Below are 16,407 nucleotides of genomic sequence, written 5' to 3'. Positions count from 1 at the left end.
TAAGTTACTTCAAATTGGCATTTGGCACTTTGTGAAAAATATGTGGCTTTTGGTTGTAGTTTGGGCACTCAGTCTCCAAAAGATTTGCCATCACTTGTCTATAGTTTTTAGTAGAATACGATGTTAGATGTTTAAAAACAGTAAGATAACAAAAATTGTTGCACAAAAATTGTAGAATAACTTAATGTATTCACCAGAGCCCGCCGCAAAGCGGGATGGTCTTGCTGTGGCGGGGAGCCACCAGGTTGCTCCACTTGTGCGACACAGGGAAGGCAGGACCACGGGAAGGCAGGACCTCGGATGGACGGCTGGCAGGACCTCGGATGGACGGCTGGCAGGACCTCGGATGGACGGCTGGCAGGACCTCGGATGGACGGCTGGCAGGACCTCGGATGGACGGCTGGCAGGACCTCTGTACATATATATGTACATACAACTTACTATTAACATTCCACATTATACACATTTTTAATCTATACATACATCAGCCATATATATGAAATAAACCACTACTCCTATAATGATCATGACTTACCCATTATTCTTCAGAGGACTTGCTGGTACCTCAGCAGGTGGTAGATGGATGGGTCAAAAGAGTAACTGAGGGGGTCAAATACTGACCAAAATAAGTAAGCAGGAGGACCATACACAGCATCACATACAGCAGGCAGCAGCATACACACCGCATACACAGCATCATACACACACTGAATATACATGCAGCATACACACAGCAGGCAGCAGCATACACAGCATCACATACAGCATCATACACACACTGAATATACATGCAGCATACACACAGCAGGCAGCAGCATAAACAACATCACATACAGCATCATACACACACTGAATATACATGCAGCATACACACAGCAGGCAGCAGCATACACAGCATCATACACACAGCATATACATGCAGCATCATATACAGCAGGCTGCAGCATACACTCAGCATCATACACACACAGCAGACAGCAGCATACACAGCATCATACACACACAGCATATACATGCAGCATACACAGCATCACAAACATGAGGAAGCAGCATAGCCAGCATCATATACACACAGCATATACATGCAGCATCACTTACAGTAGGCAGCAGCATACACAGCATCACACACAGCAGACAGCAGCATACACACAGCATCACACACAGCAGGCAGCAGCATACACAGCATCATACACGCAGCAACATGCATAGCATCATACACACAGTAACATGCATAGCATCATACACACAGTAACATGCACAGCATTATACACCGCATACATACAAAACAGCATACACAGCAGGCAGCAGCATACACACAGCACCATGCAGCATACCTGTAGCTTACACACAGCAACATGCACAGCAGCATACACCCAGCAACAGGCAGCCTACCTGTAGCTTATACCCAGCAACATGCAGCATACCTGTAGCTTACACACAGCAACATGCACAGCAGCATACCTGTAGCTTACACACAGCAACATGCACAGCAGCATACACCCAGCAACATGCAGCATACCTGTAGCTTACACCCAGCAACATGCAGGATACCTGTAGCTTACACACAGCAACATGCACAGCAGCATACCTGTAGCTTACACACAGCAACATGCACAGCAGCATACACCCAGCAACATGCAGCATACCTGTAGCTTACACCCAGCAACATGCAGGATACCTGTAGCTTACACACAGCAACATGCACAGCAGCATACCTGTAGCTTACACACAGCAACATGCACAGCAGCATACACCCAGCAACATGCAGCATACCTGTAGCTTACACCCAGCAACATGCAGCATACCTGTAGCTTACACCCAGCAACATGCAGCATACCTGTAGCTTACACCCAGCAACATGCAGCATACCTGTAGCTTACACACAGCAACATGCACAGCAGCATACCTGTAGCTTACACACAGCAACATGCACAGCAGCATACACCCAGCAACAGGCAGCATACCTGTAGCTTACACCCAGCAACATGCAGCATACCTGTAGCTTACACCCAGCAACATGCAGCATACCTATAGCTTACACCCAGCAACATGCACAGCAGCATACCTGTAGCTTACACACAGCAACATGCACAGCAGCATACACCCAGCAACAGGCAGCATACCTGTAGCTTACACCCAGCAACATGCAGCATACCTGTAGCTTACACCCAGCAACATGCAGCATACCTATAGCTTACACCCAGCAACATGCACAGCAGCATACCTGTAGCTTACACACAGCAACATGCACAGCAGCATACCTGTAGCTTATACACAGCAACATACACCCAGCAACATACCTGTAGCTTACTCACAGCAGACAGCAGCACACATAGCTGCTGATGAAGTTCAGGAGCTCTGAGCTGGTGGGTGGAGCTTGCTGATCGGAGCTTCTGCAGCAGGAGCAGAGAGCTCAGCGGAGGATCCTTTCTGTCTGCCTGGCTGTGGTGGAGCAGCAGCAAAGTGATAACACTCCAGCTGACTGCTGGTCCACCAGCCAGTGAAGCCTCCGCACAGGCTTCCCGCCCGACCCTTCTCCTTCATCAGCCCACCGGGAGCCAGCCTTCCCCCTCCTCCTGCCAGCAGCGCTGCTGTTCATGGACGCAGGCGGCATGACATCATCAAACGCCGCCTGTACTCCATAGATCAGCGCTACTGTGAGGAATCGAGGCAGCGGCAGGTCCGCACTGCTTGTGGGTGATTCGGGCGAGTGCCCAAATCACCTACAGCTGTTTTGCCACCTGCCAGAGGGTGCGTTCACACGTTGCAGTTAAAACTTCATCACAAACAGCTTTGAGGTGGTTTTAGGTGCGGTTTTGTCAATTGAACAGGTGAAAGACATTTGTGGAGCAGGTTTCCCCTTCAAAATCTAATTCACTCGATCAGTTCATGTCTTTCACCTGTTCAATTGACAAAAAGTCACCTAAAACCACCTCAAAGCTGATTGTGATGCAGTTTTAACTGCAACGTGTGACCGTACCCTCAGGGCTCCGCATGTGCCGCCCTGGTGACATCTGCCAAGGCAGATGCGGCCCTGGTGACAGTGTATAATACATGATAACTGCTGTACAGTATATAACTTGTCTCAGTTTGCTTACATCAGGACCTGTTAGATCAGGCAGTGTTGGATTGGGGTATCTTGGACCCCCAGAGGAATAAATTTTCTAATTAGGTAATGAGCAACACATGTTTTGTTTACTTGCAAAACATGTGGTGCTCATTACCAATCCCATACAAATCTGTGATAAGAACAATATCTTCACAGCAGCTACTGAGTTGCATTTTAAAATCCAGATGCTGGGTGTGAGCGATGCTTAACGGTATAACAGAGAGCACAACCAGGAAACGAAATGCATGCTATCAATATGCCATACCCTTCCAACAAAAATGAAACTGGACAGGTACCCACACCTTAATAGCAGCCAGTGGGCAGGTATTTAACCCCTTAATGACCGCCCTATCGGGATTCTACGGCGGTCATTAAGGGTACTTCTTCTGACGCGACGCCTTTCTACGGCGCCGCGTCAGAAGAAGATTTCGGGACATCGGGTCAGTATAGTGCCGGTGTCGGGCTGTGATATCACAGCCCAGACCCGGCACTAACACCCGGGATCGGAAAAACTCAGATCCCGGGTGTTTAACCCCTTACATGCCGCGGTCAAGCATGACCGCGGCGTGCAAGTGTGTCCCCCGTGGATCGGACCCCCCGGTGCCGCTGTCTCGGTCCTGGCAGGACCCGGCTGTAAGTAACTGAGCATGCACAGCATGCTCAGTTACTTACACTATACACTGCAATACAAGTGTAATACAAGTGTATTGCAGTGTAAAGGCTTGAATAAGCGATCGGATGATCGCTTATTCAAGCCAAGAAGTAGAAAATGTAAAAAAGTTAAAAAAAAAAAAAAATTAAAACTTTTTATAATATAATTAAATAAAATAAAAGTCCCATAATCTCCCCAGTAACACATAAAATGCATATACAGTAAATAAAACACAAAAACATACATATTTGGTATCACCGCGTCCGTATTAATCTGTACAATAAATCTAAATCAATATTGAACCTGCTCGGTGAACTACGTAAAAAAAAAACTCGGAAAACTTCCCATAATATACAATTTTTCATCAAACACCATCACAAAAAATGTTCTAAAAAGTGATCAAAAAAAGTTACGTTCCCTAATATGATACGACTGAAAAGAACAACTGTTTTCGCAAAAAATAAGCCCTCAACCAGATCTGACAACAGAAAAATACAGAAGTTATGGCCCTAAAAAGTTGTCAATAGTAAAAACAATGCGATTTTCTCCAATATTGGTTTTGCTCAGGAAAATTAAGCAAAAATAAGAAAAACTATATAAATGAGGTATCACCGCAATCGTAGTGAACCAGAGAATAAAGATAAAATATGATTTTTACATTACGGTGAGCGGGGGGGAAAAAAATGCTAACAATCCAAAATAAAAATTGATGATTTTGTTTGTGTCCCCCTTGAAATAGTTAATAAAATCTCAAGAATAAGCTTTAGACTCCCAAAATAAATTATCTATACATTGTATCTCATCCCATAAAAAATAAGCCCTCATATGTTTGTATTACCAAAAAAAATAAAAATGTATAGGTCATACAATGTGACAATACAAATCTGCTGTGAATGGCGCCTCCATTCGTTCTATACTCGGCCGTGCGCCCGTAAAGCAGTTTACCACCACATATGGGGTATCAGTAAACTCGGGAGGAATTGGGCATCAAGCGTTGCAGTGCGTTTGATCATTTAATTTATTCTGAAAATGTCAGTTTTGGCCTAAATGAATGTATTTTCCAAAAAAATTCAATAGTTTCTAAATCGCAGGTCCATATTTTTTAACCCATGTGAAACACTTAAAGGGTTAATAGACTTAATAGAAGTTGTTTTACATACGTTGAGGGGTGAAGTTTCTATAGTGGGGTAATTTATGGGGTTTTACTATTATTTAGGCCTCTCAAAGTCACTTGGAAGCTGAGTTGTCCCTCAAAATGTGAGTTTTGGCAATTTTCATGAAAATAAGAAAAATCGCACCTAAAGTTCTGCACCTCATAACATCCTAGAAAAATGACCGGAAGCATAAATTATCATCCCAACATAAAGCAGATATTCTGTAAATGTTAATTATCAAACTTTTTGGGTAGTTTTACATCTTGTCTGGAAACCAGAACATTTCAAACTTGGAAAATGAAGAATTTTTACAAACTTTTGCCGAATTTTCACTTTTTTTCAGAACGAAATGCAAAACTTATCACTTAAATTTTATAACTAACATGAAGTACAATGTGTCACGAGAAAACATTCTCAAAATCACCCGGATATGTTAAAGCGTTCCAAAGTTATAACCAATTATCGTGAGACTTGTCAGATTTGAAAAATCGAGTCTGGTCATTGAGCTGAAAACTAGTGTTGGTGATAAGGGGTTAATTACAAAACACCAAACAAGTAATGCGCTGTGATAAGGTGTGTACAAGGCTATACGGATGTCAACTGTGTTACAATGCAACACCCAAATACCAAGAATTTTAATACCATAGCAGCATTCAAGGCTGGATTCACATGTATTGGTTTTGAAATGTGTTGCAAAAGAATCAGGCAAAAATGCACACACAATATACACACAATATACACAGTATATACATATACACACAATATACATATACAGACCGATAAATACATATGTATTTACTTACCTTTTAGGATGTGTAGGTGACCACCCGGCCGTGGCGTCAGGCGGTTGTTCCGGTGGGTGTTCGGGCAGGAGGGGGGGGGGGTATGCTTGTGCACTCGGGAGGGAGAGGGCGATGCGTTCGCTGGGGCGGGAGGGAGAGGGCGATGCGTTCGCTGGGGCGGGAGGGAGAGGGCGATGCGTTCGCTGGGGCGGGAGGGAGAGGGCGATGCGTTCGCTGGGGCGGGAGGGAGAGGGCGATGCGTTCGCTGGGGCGGGGGGCGTGGTCATCAACTGTGCCTCGCTATGCAGGGGGTAGGCGGGCCACGGTTACCTATGCCGGCGGACGGGGAAGGGACTGGGCGATCCAGGAGTGGAGGGTGGGCCAGGAGAGAGGTGGGCGGTAGCCGGAACACAGAGGGAGGGGCCCGGGGACACGATGTGCCAGGCACCTGGCAGTGCACTGCTGGACCACTTGGCAAAGCACTGACCACAGGGTCCGTGCATCCCCGGTACCCTGAACCTCATGGGCCCCGTAGCAGCTGCTACGGCTGCAGTTACGCCACTGATTCCTCCGACCTAATGAAGTGCGAGAGGGACAAAAGTTGCGGAATGCTATGTACACCACAGAGAGATTTTTTTCAAAGCCACACCTTTTGGCCCACCCCTCACTCCATCCCCCAAATCATAGTTCCCCCCCTTAGTGCTCCAATCTTCCACTAACATTCTGCCTCCCCCCCAACTCTCTGTCACATCATATTGAGGCCCTCTACATGCTATGCTCCTCCAGCATGTTTCCTTTATTCTATGCGCCTCTAGTAGCTCCCCTCCCTTCTGCACCCCCTACACAGCAACTCCGCTTCATACTATTCGCCCCAGGAGCTTCCCCTCAAACTGTGCCCCTAGCAGCGCTCCTTCATACTGTGTCCCACCAGCAGCTCCTTTTCATACTATGGCCCCCAGCAGCTCCTTTTCATACTGTGCTCCATCCAGCAGTTCCTCTCCATGCTGAGGCCCCACAGCACAGCTTGCAAACTTGGAGAGGTGTGCGTGCGTGCGTGCGTGCGTGCGTGCGTGCGTGCGTGCGTGCGCTGCGGTTTCTGTCAGTGTGGATTATGTGTTTATACAGTATACAGGTGTAGGGAAAGCTGAGGAGAGAGAAGTGTAGGTGTTTGGTCACTATATTAGTGAGGTCTTCTCCCTGCACATGGCTGAGTGCTGGGGCAGTGACACATGAGGTGATCAGCTGATTGCAGGGGGAGGGGGCGTGTCTCCTGTTCCGTAGTCTTCTTTATGAAGACGGAATGTCCATAGTAACAGCTATCTGAGCGGTCACTGCCATCTAGGGGAAGTCTGCAGAATACAAGAGGAAGGAGCAAGATTCGGGTAACTAATCCAATTGCAAAAGGGCTTAAAATTACCTGCCCTACAACATATCAAAAGTTTTTTGAAATGACGGTTACACATTAAGGCAGGCAATGGCTGAGAGCACCAGCAGGCACTCTGGGGAGGGGAGGGGAGGGGAAGACATGACACTAATCTCTGTTGTTACTTAAGGACATAGCTCTTGCTCCTCCTTTTTTTTCCTTAAAGGAAACCTACCACTTAAAAGTGGTAGGTTTATACACATATACATGGCACCAGCTCAGGGTGAGCTGGTGCCAGAGCATATTTTTGTTAAGGGAACAAAGCCCCTATCTTAGAATTATAACAGGCCGTGCTAAGTTGTGCAGGCGCGCGTGTGCCAGAGAGCTCGGTGATGTCACCGGCTCACCAGCACTTCAGAATCCGGCGCACGCACGGGCGCGCGCAAGGTGCGCCGAGCCCAAGTGCTGTGCGCCGAGTTATAAGTTAATATAACTTATAATTCTAAGATAGGGACTTTGTTCCCTTAACAAAAATATGCTCTGGCACCAGCTCACCCTGAGCTGGTGCCATGTATATGTGTATAAACCTACCACTTTTAAGTGGTAGGTTTCCTTTAGGGCGCGGTCCCACGTTGCGTTTGCAAACGCAGACGCAGACCAAACCGCGCCCACCGGGCAGTCCGCGGTCCAATCGCATCGGCGTTTCTCTATGTTTCTATTGAAAACGCCGATGCGATTGGACCGCGGACCGCCCGGTGGGCGCGGTTTGGTCTGCGTCTGTGTTTGCAAACGCAACGTGGGACCGCGCCCTTAAGGAATAAAAGGAGGAGCAAGAGCTATGTCCTTAAGTAACAACAGAGATTAGTGTCATGTCTTCCCCTCCCCTCCCCAGAGTGCCTGCTGGTGCTCTCAGCCATTGCCTGCCTTAATGTGTAACCGTCATTTCAAAAAACTGTTTCCTTTAAGAGTCTCCTGCTCTGCAGAGCTGGGAAAGGCCAGAGTCTCAGCAATTCTCCTCTTCCCTTCCAGTGTGATCTACCACCTGTGAGGATGCAAGGCGGGTGTTGGGAGCTTGTTTAAGGAGCAGAAGAAAGTGATTAAAGGGCATCTACCACCAGGATGAAGGACTGTATGCAAATGAGCCAGAGGGGCTCCAGGATCCATAGGTGTTAATAGAGTCTGGAGCCCTAAGGCTCATTTGCATACAGTCCTTCATCCTGGTGGTAGATGTACTTTAACCCCTTAACGACTTGGCCTTTTTTAGTTTTTTCACTTCCATTTTTCACTCCCCACCTTCAAAAATCTATAACTTTTTTTATTTTTCCACATAAAGAGCTCTGTTATGGCTTATTTTCTGCGTAAAAAATTGCACTTCGTAGTGGCGGTATTTAATATTCCATGGCGCGTACTGGGAAGCGGGAAAAAAATTCCAAATGCAGTGAAAATGGTGAAAAAACACATTTGCGACGTTTTCTTGTGGGCATGGATTTTACAGCTTTCACTGTGTGCCCCAAATGACAGGTCTATTTTATTCTTTGGGTTGCTACGATCACAGGGATACCACATTTGTACAGGTTTTATAATGTTTTCATACATTTAAAAAAATTAAAACCTCCTGTACAAAAATTTTTTTTTTTGATTTTCATACTTTGGTGTACAGAGCTGTGGGTGGTGTCATTTTTTGCGACTTTTGATGGCGTTTTCATTGCTATCATTGTTAGGACTGTACGACCTTTTGATCACTTTTTATAAATTTTTTTATATTTTCCAAAATGGCAAAAAAATTTCATTTTTGAGTTTGGACGCTATTTTCCGTTACGGGGTTAAACACAGTGAAAAACCGTTATTATATTTTGATAGATTGGACATTTGTTTATGATTTTTACTGTTTATTAATATTAATATCAGTTCTAGGGAAAAGGGGGGTGATTTGAATTTTTAGGTTTTTTTAATATAATTTTTTTTTTAACTTTTTTTTACTTTAACTATTTTTCAGACTCCCTAGGGTACTTTAACCCTAGGTTGTCTGATCGATCCTACCATATACTGCCATACTGCAATATGGCAGTATATGGGAATTTTACTCCTCATTCATTACAATGTGCCGATAGCACATTGTAATGAATGGGTTAAAACGAGACAGCATCGGGCCTTCGTGAGACCCGATGCTGTCATGGCAATGGATCACCGCTCCCAGAGACGTCATCGGGGAGCGGCGATCCGCGGCTTCTTTTTGAAGCCTCCGGCAGCATTGCCGGCGGCGATCGCCTTGAAAGCACCCGCGATCGGTGCTAGCACCGATCGCGGGTGTTACCGGTAAGCCTTTGCTGCAATATGCAGCAAAGACTTACCGGCTATGGAGAGGGCTCGGGAAGGGGTTAACTCTTCTCCAGCAAAAGTCACAAGTAACAGGAGGCAGGACCGACCCCGATTTCAGGCACTAATAACCACAGAAGTCAGTCTCCCCTCTTGAACAAGATTTACTTGTTCAAACACAGTACAGGTGAAGTGAATACAAAATGTCAGTTCAGCTTTACTGGAGTTAGGCCAACACATGGGAGGACATTTATCATAGCTGGTGCTCCGTGTGCGGCCTGATTGACTTAGCTTTGTGTAAAAACCAGCAGTGAATGTTCGCAAGTCCTGTGCCGACCCACTTCATCAATGGCCATGCCACCTTCACATTTACATGGTGTGGAGGTGGCATAGTCGCAAGAATAATCATAATTTATTGTGCTGCTTAAGAAATAGTTATAATTTCAGTATCTCTAAGCCGGAAACTTGGCTTCGAAGCACTGATAAATCTCCCCCATAGACTGAGTTATTTGGACCAAACTCATCATGCTCAACAGCATTTAGAACTAGTTATATCAAGTAGTAATCATGATGTGAGGCCTAAGAAATACCACTGAAGAACAGTTATGACTCCCCCTTCCCCCAAATTACTACTTATTAATGAATTTGAACAATAAACTGAGATTGTATAGACCTTTTATAAGGCAGACCAGGTAGGGGGTAGACAACTACAAGATGAAACCTGCTTAGGTCTTAGTGCACACACAGAACATAGCAAACAATCAAAAATCTCAATAAGGTTGAATGGACAAATCGGGTCAGCAACAGTGGGAGTAAAAAAATGACAATATCGGAATCCAATAGAGAAGAAAGAAAGACAGGCCAGGAGTCGGAAACCAGAAGGTTAGCAAATAGATGAACAGACCAATTGTGAACAAGACTTGAAAAAAGTTTGACTAGCAAGCAGTGTAGTCTGTGCTCAACACTAAGGGCGCGTTCACACGTTGCGTTTTGGTTGCGTTTTCATTGTGTTTGAAACGCATATACAACAGCTGATGTGAGGTAATTTGCCTAATTACATTACCGTTTATGTTTGTAAATGCAATGTTAATGCATGTGTTAACAAAATGCATGCGTTAATGCTTTGTTTACGCATGCATTAACATCACATTTACGATGCGTTTTGTAAACGGAAACGTTAACAGTGATGTAATTAGCACACCAAAAGAAGAAGAAAGGGGTGGAAATAGGACCACAAACCACCCCCTTAAATCGAATTAGACAAACCCATGAGAAATAAAAAATATACTGGAAAGTAAGGTATAAAATAGTAGAAACTTTATTGCATATTAATAATGATGACAACCGTGGTTAAAAAGTAGGCAAACAAATAGGGTAACAAACAGACAAAGAAATCTTACAATGGACCGGGTGTAACCATAATGTAAACAAATAAGAGATGCTCATATATACAGCTAAAGTGCTTAATTAATGAGACCTGAAGCGGTCAGCATGAATAGATTGAGCATAGGAGAGAAGTAGTGTAAACATGCATACAAACCACGGACCAAGGAACAAGACACAGCCCCGACACGTGTTTCTCCACTAAATGGCTTCCTCTGGGGGAGTGCTGTAAAGCAGAACTAATCAATATTTAAATACCCACTGACCAATCAAAACGCCGAAATGAACACATCACAGAGAATTGGGGGCGTTGCCGTGACGAGTGTAAGTGTGAGTCACGGCATCACATCATTAATGGTAGTTCTTGCATATGGCGAGATGTGTCATCGCGCTAACACGTAGTGACTCCCGCTTATCGCGAGATGTGAGTAACCCGGCACACATGGTGAACCAGCCGGGGGGCAGAACAAGGGCGGCACCAGGCGGGAGTCTACCCAATCAGATGGCCAGAACAAGCCAGACCAGTCTCCAGGGTAACGTGAAAACAAAGGAAAGTAAATATAGGCGCAGAGCGCCACAAGTACAAGACGTTACGCTGGAAACATAAAAAATTGAATTAAGATACGATTGTGTGCCTCTGAGGAGAAAGAAAAAGAAAAAAAGAATAATTAAAGTGTATGCAATCAGATGTTTAGCACAATTGAATATTAATAACATTAACACATGAAACAGGTGAGCAATGAACGTGAATACATATAGAAGGAAGATATATATAACCTTCTAATGGGATGGTAGTGTACTAAATATTAAAGTGCAAAGTGTACATAGTAACAAAAACACGCGTCAAGCATAAATATAAATAAGTTCTAAAAACAATTCATACATTTATATGTACATATAATAAGCATACCAGACAATGGGGGGATCATAAAAAACTGTGATGTGAAAAATTTTTTTTATATATGGAAAACAAAAATAGTGACATGCAGTGCTCCCCAAGTGCAAAAGTGACAAATGAAAAGTGAATAAGGTTAATAAAAGTAAAAGGGGGTAGGGGGGGATGGGAGGGAGGGATTAAAATAGGACATGGGTCAGAGGCGCGTAGAAGATCCAATAGAGAAGATGAAATGGTCTGGAGATATCCGATGTCTGGATAGGGAGTGTCCATGAAGGATCAGAAGGTACATCAGTGTGGTCAAATATTTAGCAGGAAACGGACCAGCTAACTAAGAAAGGATGAAAAAAGAGAGAGTAACAAAACAAGAAAATTTAAAAAATAAAATTAAAAACACTGTTTAAAAATCATATAACTATCAGCTCTACAATAGCAGCACCAGGATCCAATCTAGATAGTGACTCAAATTCAGAGAAAAGGTACAAAACTTAAATTTTAGTCCATTGGGAACAATGGTGTTCAATCTAAAAATCCATCTGGCTTCCTTTTGCGCCAGGATACGTCGCCAATTACCACCCCGGCTATCAACAAGAACCCTATCGATGCCCCTTACCTTCAGAAGTGAGCCATCACAATTATGATGTAATTTAAAGTGTCTTGGAAGGGTTTTCAAGTTGTTGTCGGCTTCCTCATTCTTGGCTGCCTCTATCCCTTGGACGTGCTCTCTGATTCTTCTCCGTAGCTCCCTAGAAGTGAGACCCACGTAAGACAAGCCACAGGGACAGGTTGCTAGATACACGACACCTACAGTAATACAATTGATACAATGAGTGATGGTAAACTCTTTCTGATGGAGGGCATCCCAAAAGGTGTTGGTCGTCTCCATGTTGGGGCATGCAACACAGGATCCGCATGACTTCGAGCCCCATTTGGGACCCTTTGAACCGAAGAGTCTATTTACCGGTTGACCTTTATGGTAACTCCTGACTAAATAGTCTTTAAGATTTTTTGATCTTCGGTAGGTAACAGATGGAAAACCTGGAAGATATTGTTCCAATGTACGGTCAATCCGTAACACCGACCAATGTTTCGCCAGAATTGATCGAACAGCTTCACTTTGAGAGTCATACGTGGTGATAAATCTCACCCGATCATCATCCCCTGGTCTCTTGACTTTCTGAGTAAGGAGATCAGCTCTCTTCATTCGTTTAGCACGTTGGTACCCTTGCTCAATAGTTCTCATCGAATACCCTCTTTCCTGAAAACGTACCTTCATGTCTCTTGCTCAGTGGCGTAACTAGTAGTGGCTGGGCCCCATAGCAGATTTCTGCATGGGGCCCCCTTCCCCTTTAAAAGATATATGCAAATTTATACAGACATATACACACATATAAAGTTCTACACTCATACATTCACTATCCTATACTCGAATCCACATACATACATGTATACACTCATATGCATACATTTATGTACACAAATACATTTATACACATATATACAAAATCATACAGTATATACACATCAAATTTGCACACTTACTGTATACTACATACACATTATATACATATAGTATGTATATGTATATTTATACATACAGTATAAACACAACATATACATACAGTGTTTACATACAGTACATACAGCATTTACACACATACATTTAGTATATATAGCATATACACACACGTATAGCATGTACACACATACAGCACATGCATACATTCACATTCGCACCATATACAAAAACACACATACAGCATTTATATATTATATATACACACACACATAAGCATAAGCATATATATACACATAGACACACAGACACACACACACACATAAGCATAAGCATATATATACACATAGACACACACACACACAAGCACTAGCATATATATACACATAGACACACACACACAAGCACTAGTATATATATATATATATATATATATATATATACACACACACATACCCAAGCATAAGCATATATATACACACACACATACCCAAGCATATATATATATATATATATATATATATATATATACACAAACATAAGCATATATATACAAAACACACACATTAGCATATATATATAAACACATGTAAATAATAGTACTTACTTTTTTGATGTCCTGCGTGGCGGCTGTGTAGGCCATCAGCTGGGTGGTTCGGCATTCGGGCGGGCAGGTGGGTTCGCGGGCGGTTGGCAAGTGCGGGGGGCGGGCGGATGGAAAGTACGGGGGGCGGGCGAATGGCAAGTGCGGGGGGTGGGCGGTTGGCAAGTGCGGGGGGTGGGCGGTTGGCAAGTGCGGGGGTGGGCGGATGGCAAGTGCGGGGGGTGGACGGTTGGCAAGTGCGGGGGTGGGCGGATGGCAAGTGCGGGGGGCGGGCGGATGGCAAGTGCAGGGGGTGGGCGGTTGGCAAGTGCAGGGGGTGGGCGGTTGGCAAGTGCGGGGGGCGGGCGGTTGGCAAGTGCGGGGGGCGGGCGGTTGGCAAGTGCGGGGGGCGCGCGCACGCGGGAATAGTGCGGTGGGGGCGGGCAGTGTGGTCGGAGGTTCCTTGTGCTGGCGGCTGGGAGGGAAGTTCAGTATTCGGGGTGGGTTAGTCACTGGGTGGGTGGTCGGTCCCCTTTGTCGGCCGGCGTATGGGAGGCTGTTTGGGAGGGAGTAGGCGGGTTAGGCACATGCGGCTACGGCTGCTACGGTGGTAGTTACGACACTGCTCTTGCTTGTTTTTCAAAATCTGCGTCCGTAGAACAGATCCTGCGGATCCTTAGGAACTGTCCAATTGGTATGCTTCTGATCAGCCTATCAGGCTTCTCTCCTATGCTCAATCTATTCATGCTGACCGCTTCAGGTCTCATTAATTAACCCCTAGGCGCACCAGGACGTTATAGTACGTCCCCGGGGCTAGATGCTTAGCGCACGGGGACGTTCTATAACGTCCTGCTTCTGGCACCGGCTCACGAACGGAGCCGGTACCAGAAGCAGCGGCTGTCAGCTTTCTAGTGCAGCTGACAGCCTGCGCTAACACCCGCGATCGGAGCTGGCTCCGATCGCGGGTGTTAACCCCTTACACGCCGCGGTCAAACATGACCGCAGCGTGTAAGGGTGTTTGCGCTGTGGATCGGATCCCCCGTGCCGCTTACCGGGGGATCCGATCCACTTCTACGCAGCTCCGAGGACTGGCATGTGCCCCGGAGCTGCCCGGTTTCCATGGCAATCAGACCCCTTCCGGGTCTGACTGCAAACTGTCTGAGCATGCGCAAGCTTGCTCAGACAGTTTACACTGCTCTACAATAAAATAGTATTGTAGAGCAGTGTATTGAACTTAAACCAGTGATCAGAGCATCACTGGTTCAAGTTCAAGTATGTATAAGTAAAAATATGCAAAAACACTTAACACTACACATTATAATAAATAAAAAATAAATACATAAAAATATAAGCCCCTAAAATGTCACTTTCCCATAAAAACACTTAATAAAGTATAAAAACCACAAAAACACAAAAAACCCCGCATATTTGGTATTGCCGCGTCTGTAACAATCTGTATAATAAAACAGAATCGTTACTAGACCCGTACGGTACACGCCGTAGAAAAAAAAACGCAAAAACATTCCGAAAAAAGATAATTTTTAATTAATACCCTATAAAAAAATGCTCTAAAAAGTAATTTAAAAAATGTTATGCACTCCAAAATAAGCCCACTAAAAAGAACAACTCTTCTCGCAAAAAATAAGCCCCTAACTAGATTTGTCAGCCGAAAAATAAAAAAGTTATGCATATGAAAAGATGATGATGCTAAAATGAACAAGATTTTCTCCAAATTGGTTTTTATTCAGTACAATTGAATAAAATACACAAAACCCCCACATATTTGGTATCCCTGCGTCCGTAACAATCTGCATAATAAAACAGAATTGTTATTAGATCCGCAAAGTTAACCCCGTAAAAAACAAAACAAAAAAAAGCTCCAGAAAAAAGATCATTTTCAATTAATACCCTATAAAAATGCTCTAAAAAGGGATTTAAAAAATGTTATGCACTCTAAAATAAGACCACTAAAAAGAACAATCCTTCTCGCAAAAAATAAGCCCTTAAACAGATTTGTGAGGTGAAAAATAAAAAAGTTATGCATATGAAAGACGGTGATGCTAAAAGTAACAACATTTTTGCCAAATTACTTTTTATGCACTAAAAATGGGAAAAAAATAAAAAATCTATATAAATGAGGTCTTTTTGTAATCGTGGCGACCCATAGAATAAAAATAATATACTATTTTTATGGTATGGTAAACGGGCAAAAAAAAAAACCCATAAAAATCTTCCTGAAAAGTGATGATTTTCATTTCCTCCACCAACAAAGAGTTAATAAAATCTCACCAATTAGCCTATAGATTCCCCCAAATTACGTACCAGAAAAGTGCATCTCATGTGGCAAAAGAAATAAGCCCCTATAGGTCCACATTAAAAAAAAGAAAAAAATTATAGCCTGTACAATGTGACATAGCAAATCTGATCTGGATGGCGCCTCCTTCCCTTCTATGCCCGGCCGTGCGCCCATACAGCAGGTTACCACCACATGTAGAGTATCCGTGTACTCGGGAGAAATTGGGTAACAAACTTTGTGGAGCCTTTATTCATTTAATCCATTGTAAATGTTTAATTTTCCACCCAAAATGAGTGTATTGTGAAAAAATATTACAATTTGCAGACTGCACCTCCATTTTGTTTTAACCCCTATAAAA

This window comes from Engystomops pustulosus, chromosome 3 (genome assembly GCF_040894005.1).
Source record: "Engystomops pustulosus chromosome 3, aEngPut4.maternal, whole genome shotgun sequence".
NCBI lineage: Eukaryota > Metazoa > Chordata > Amphibia > Anura > Leptodactylidae > Engystomops > Engystomops pustulosus.
Note: the sequence above shows the minus strand (reverse complement) of the source record.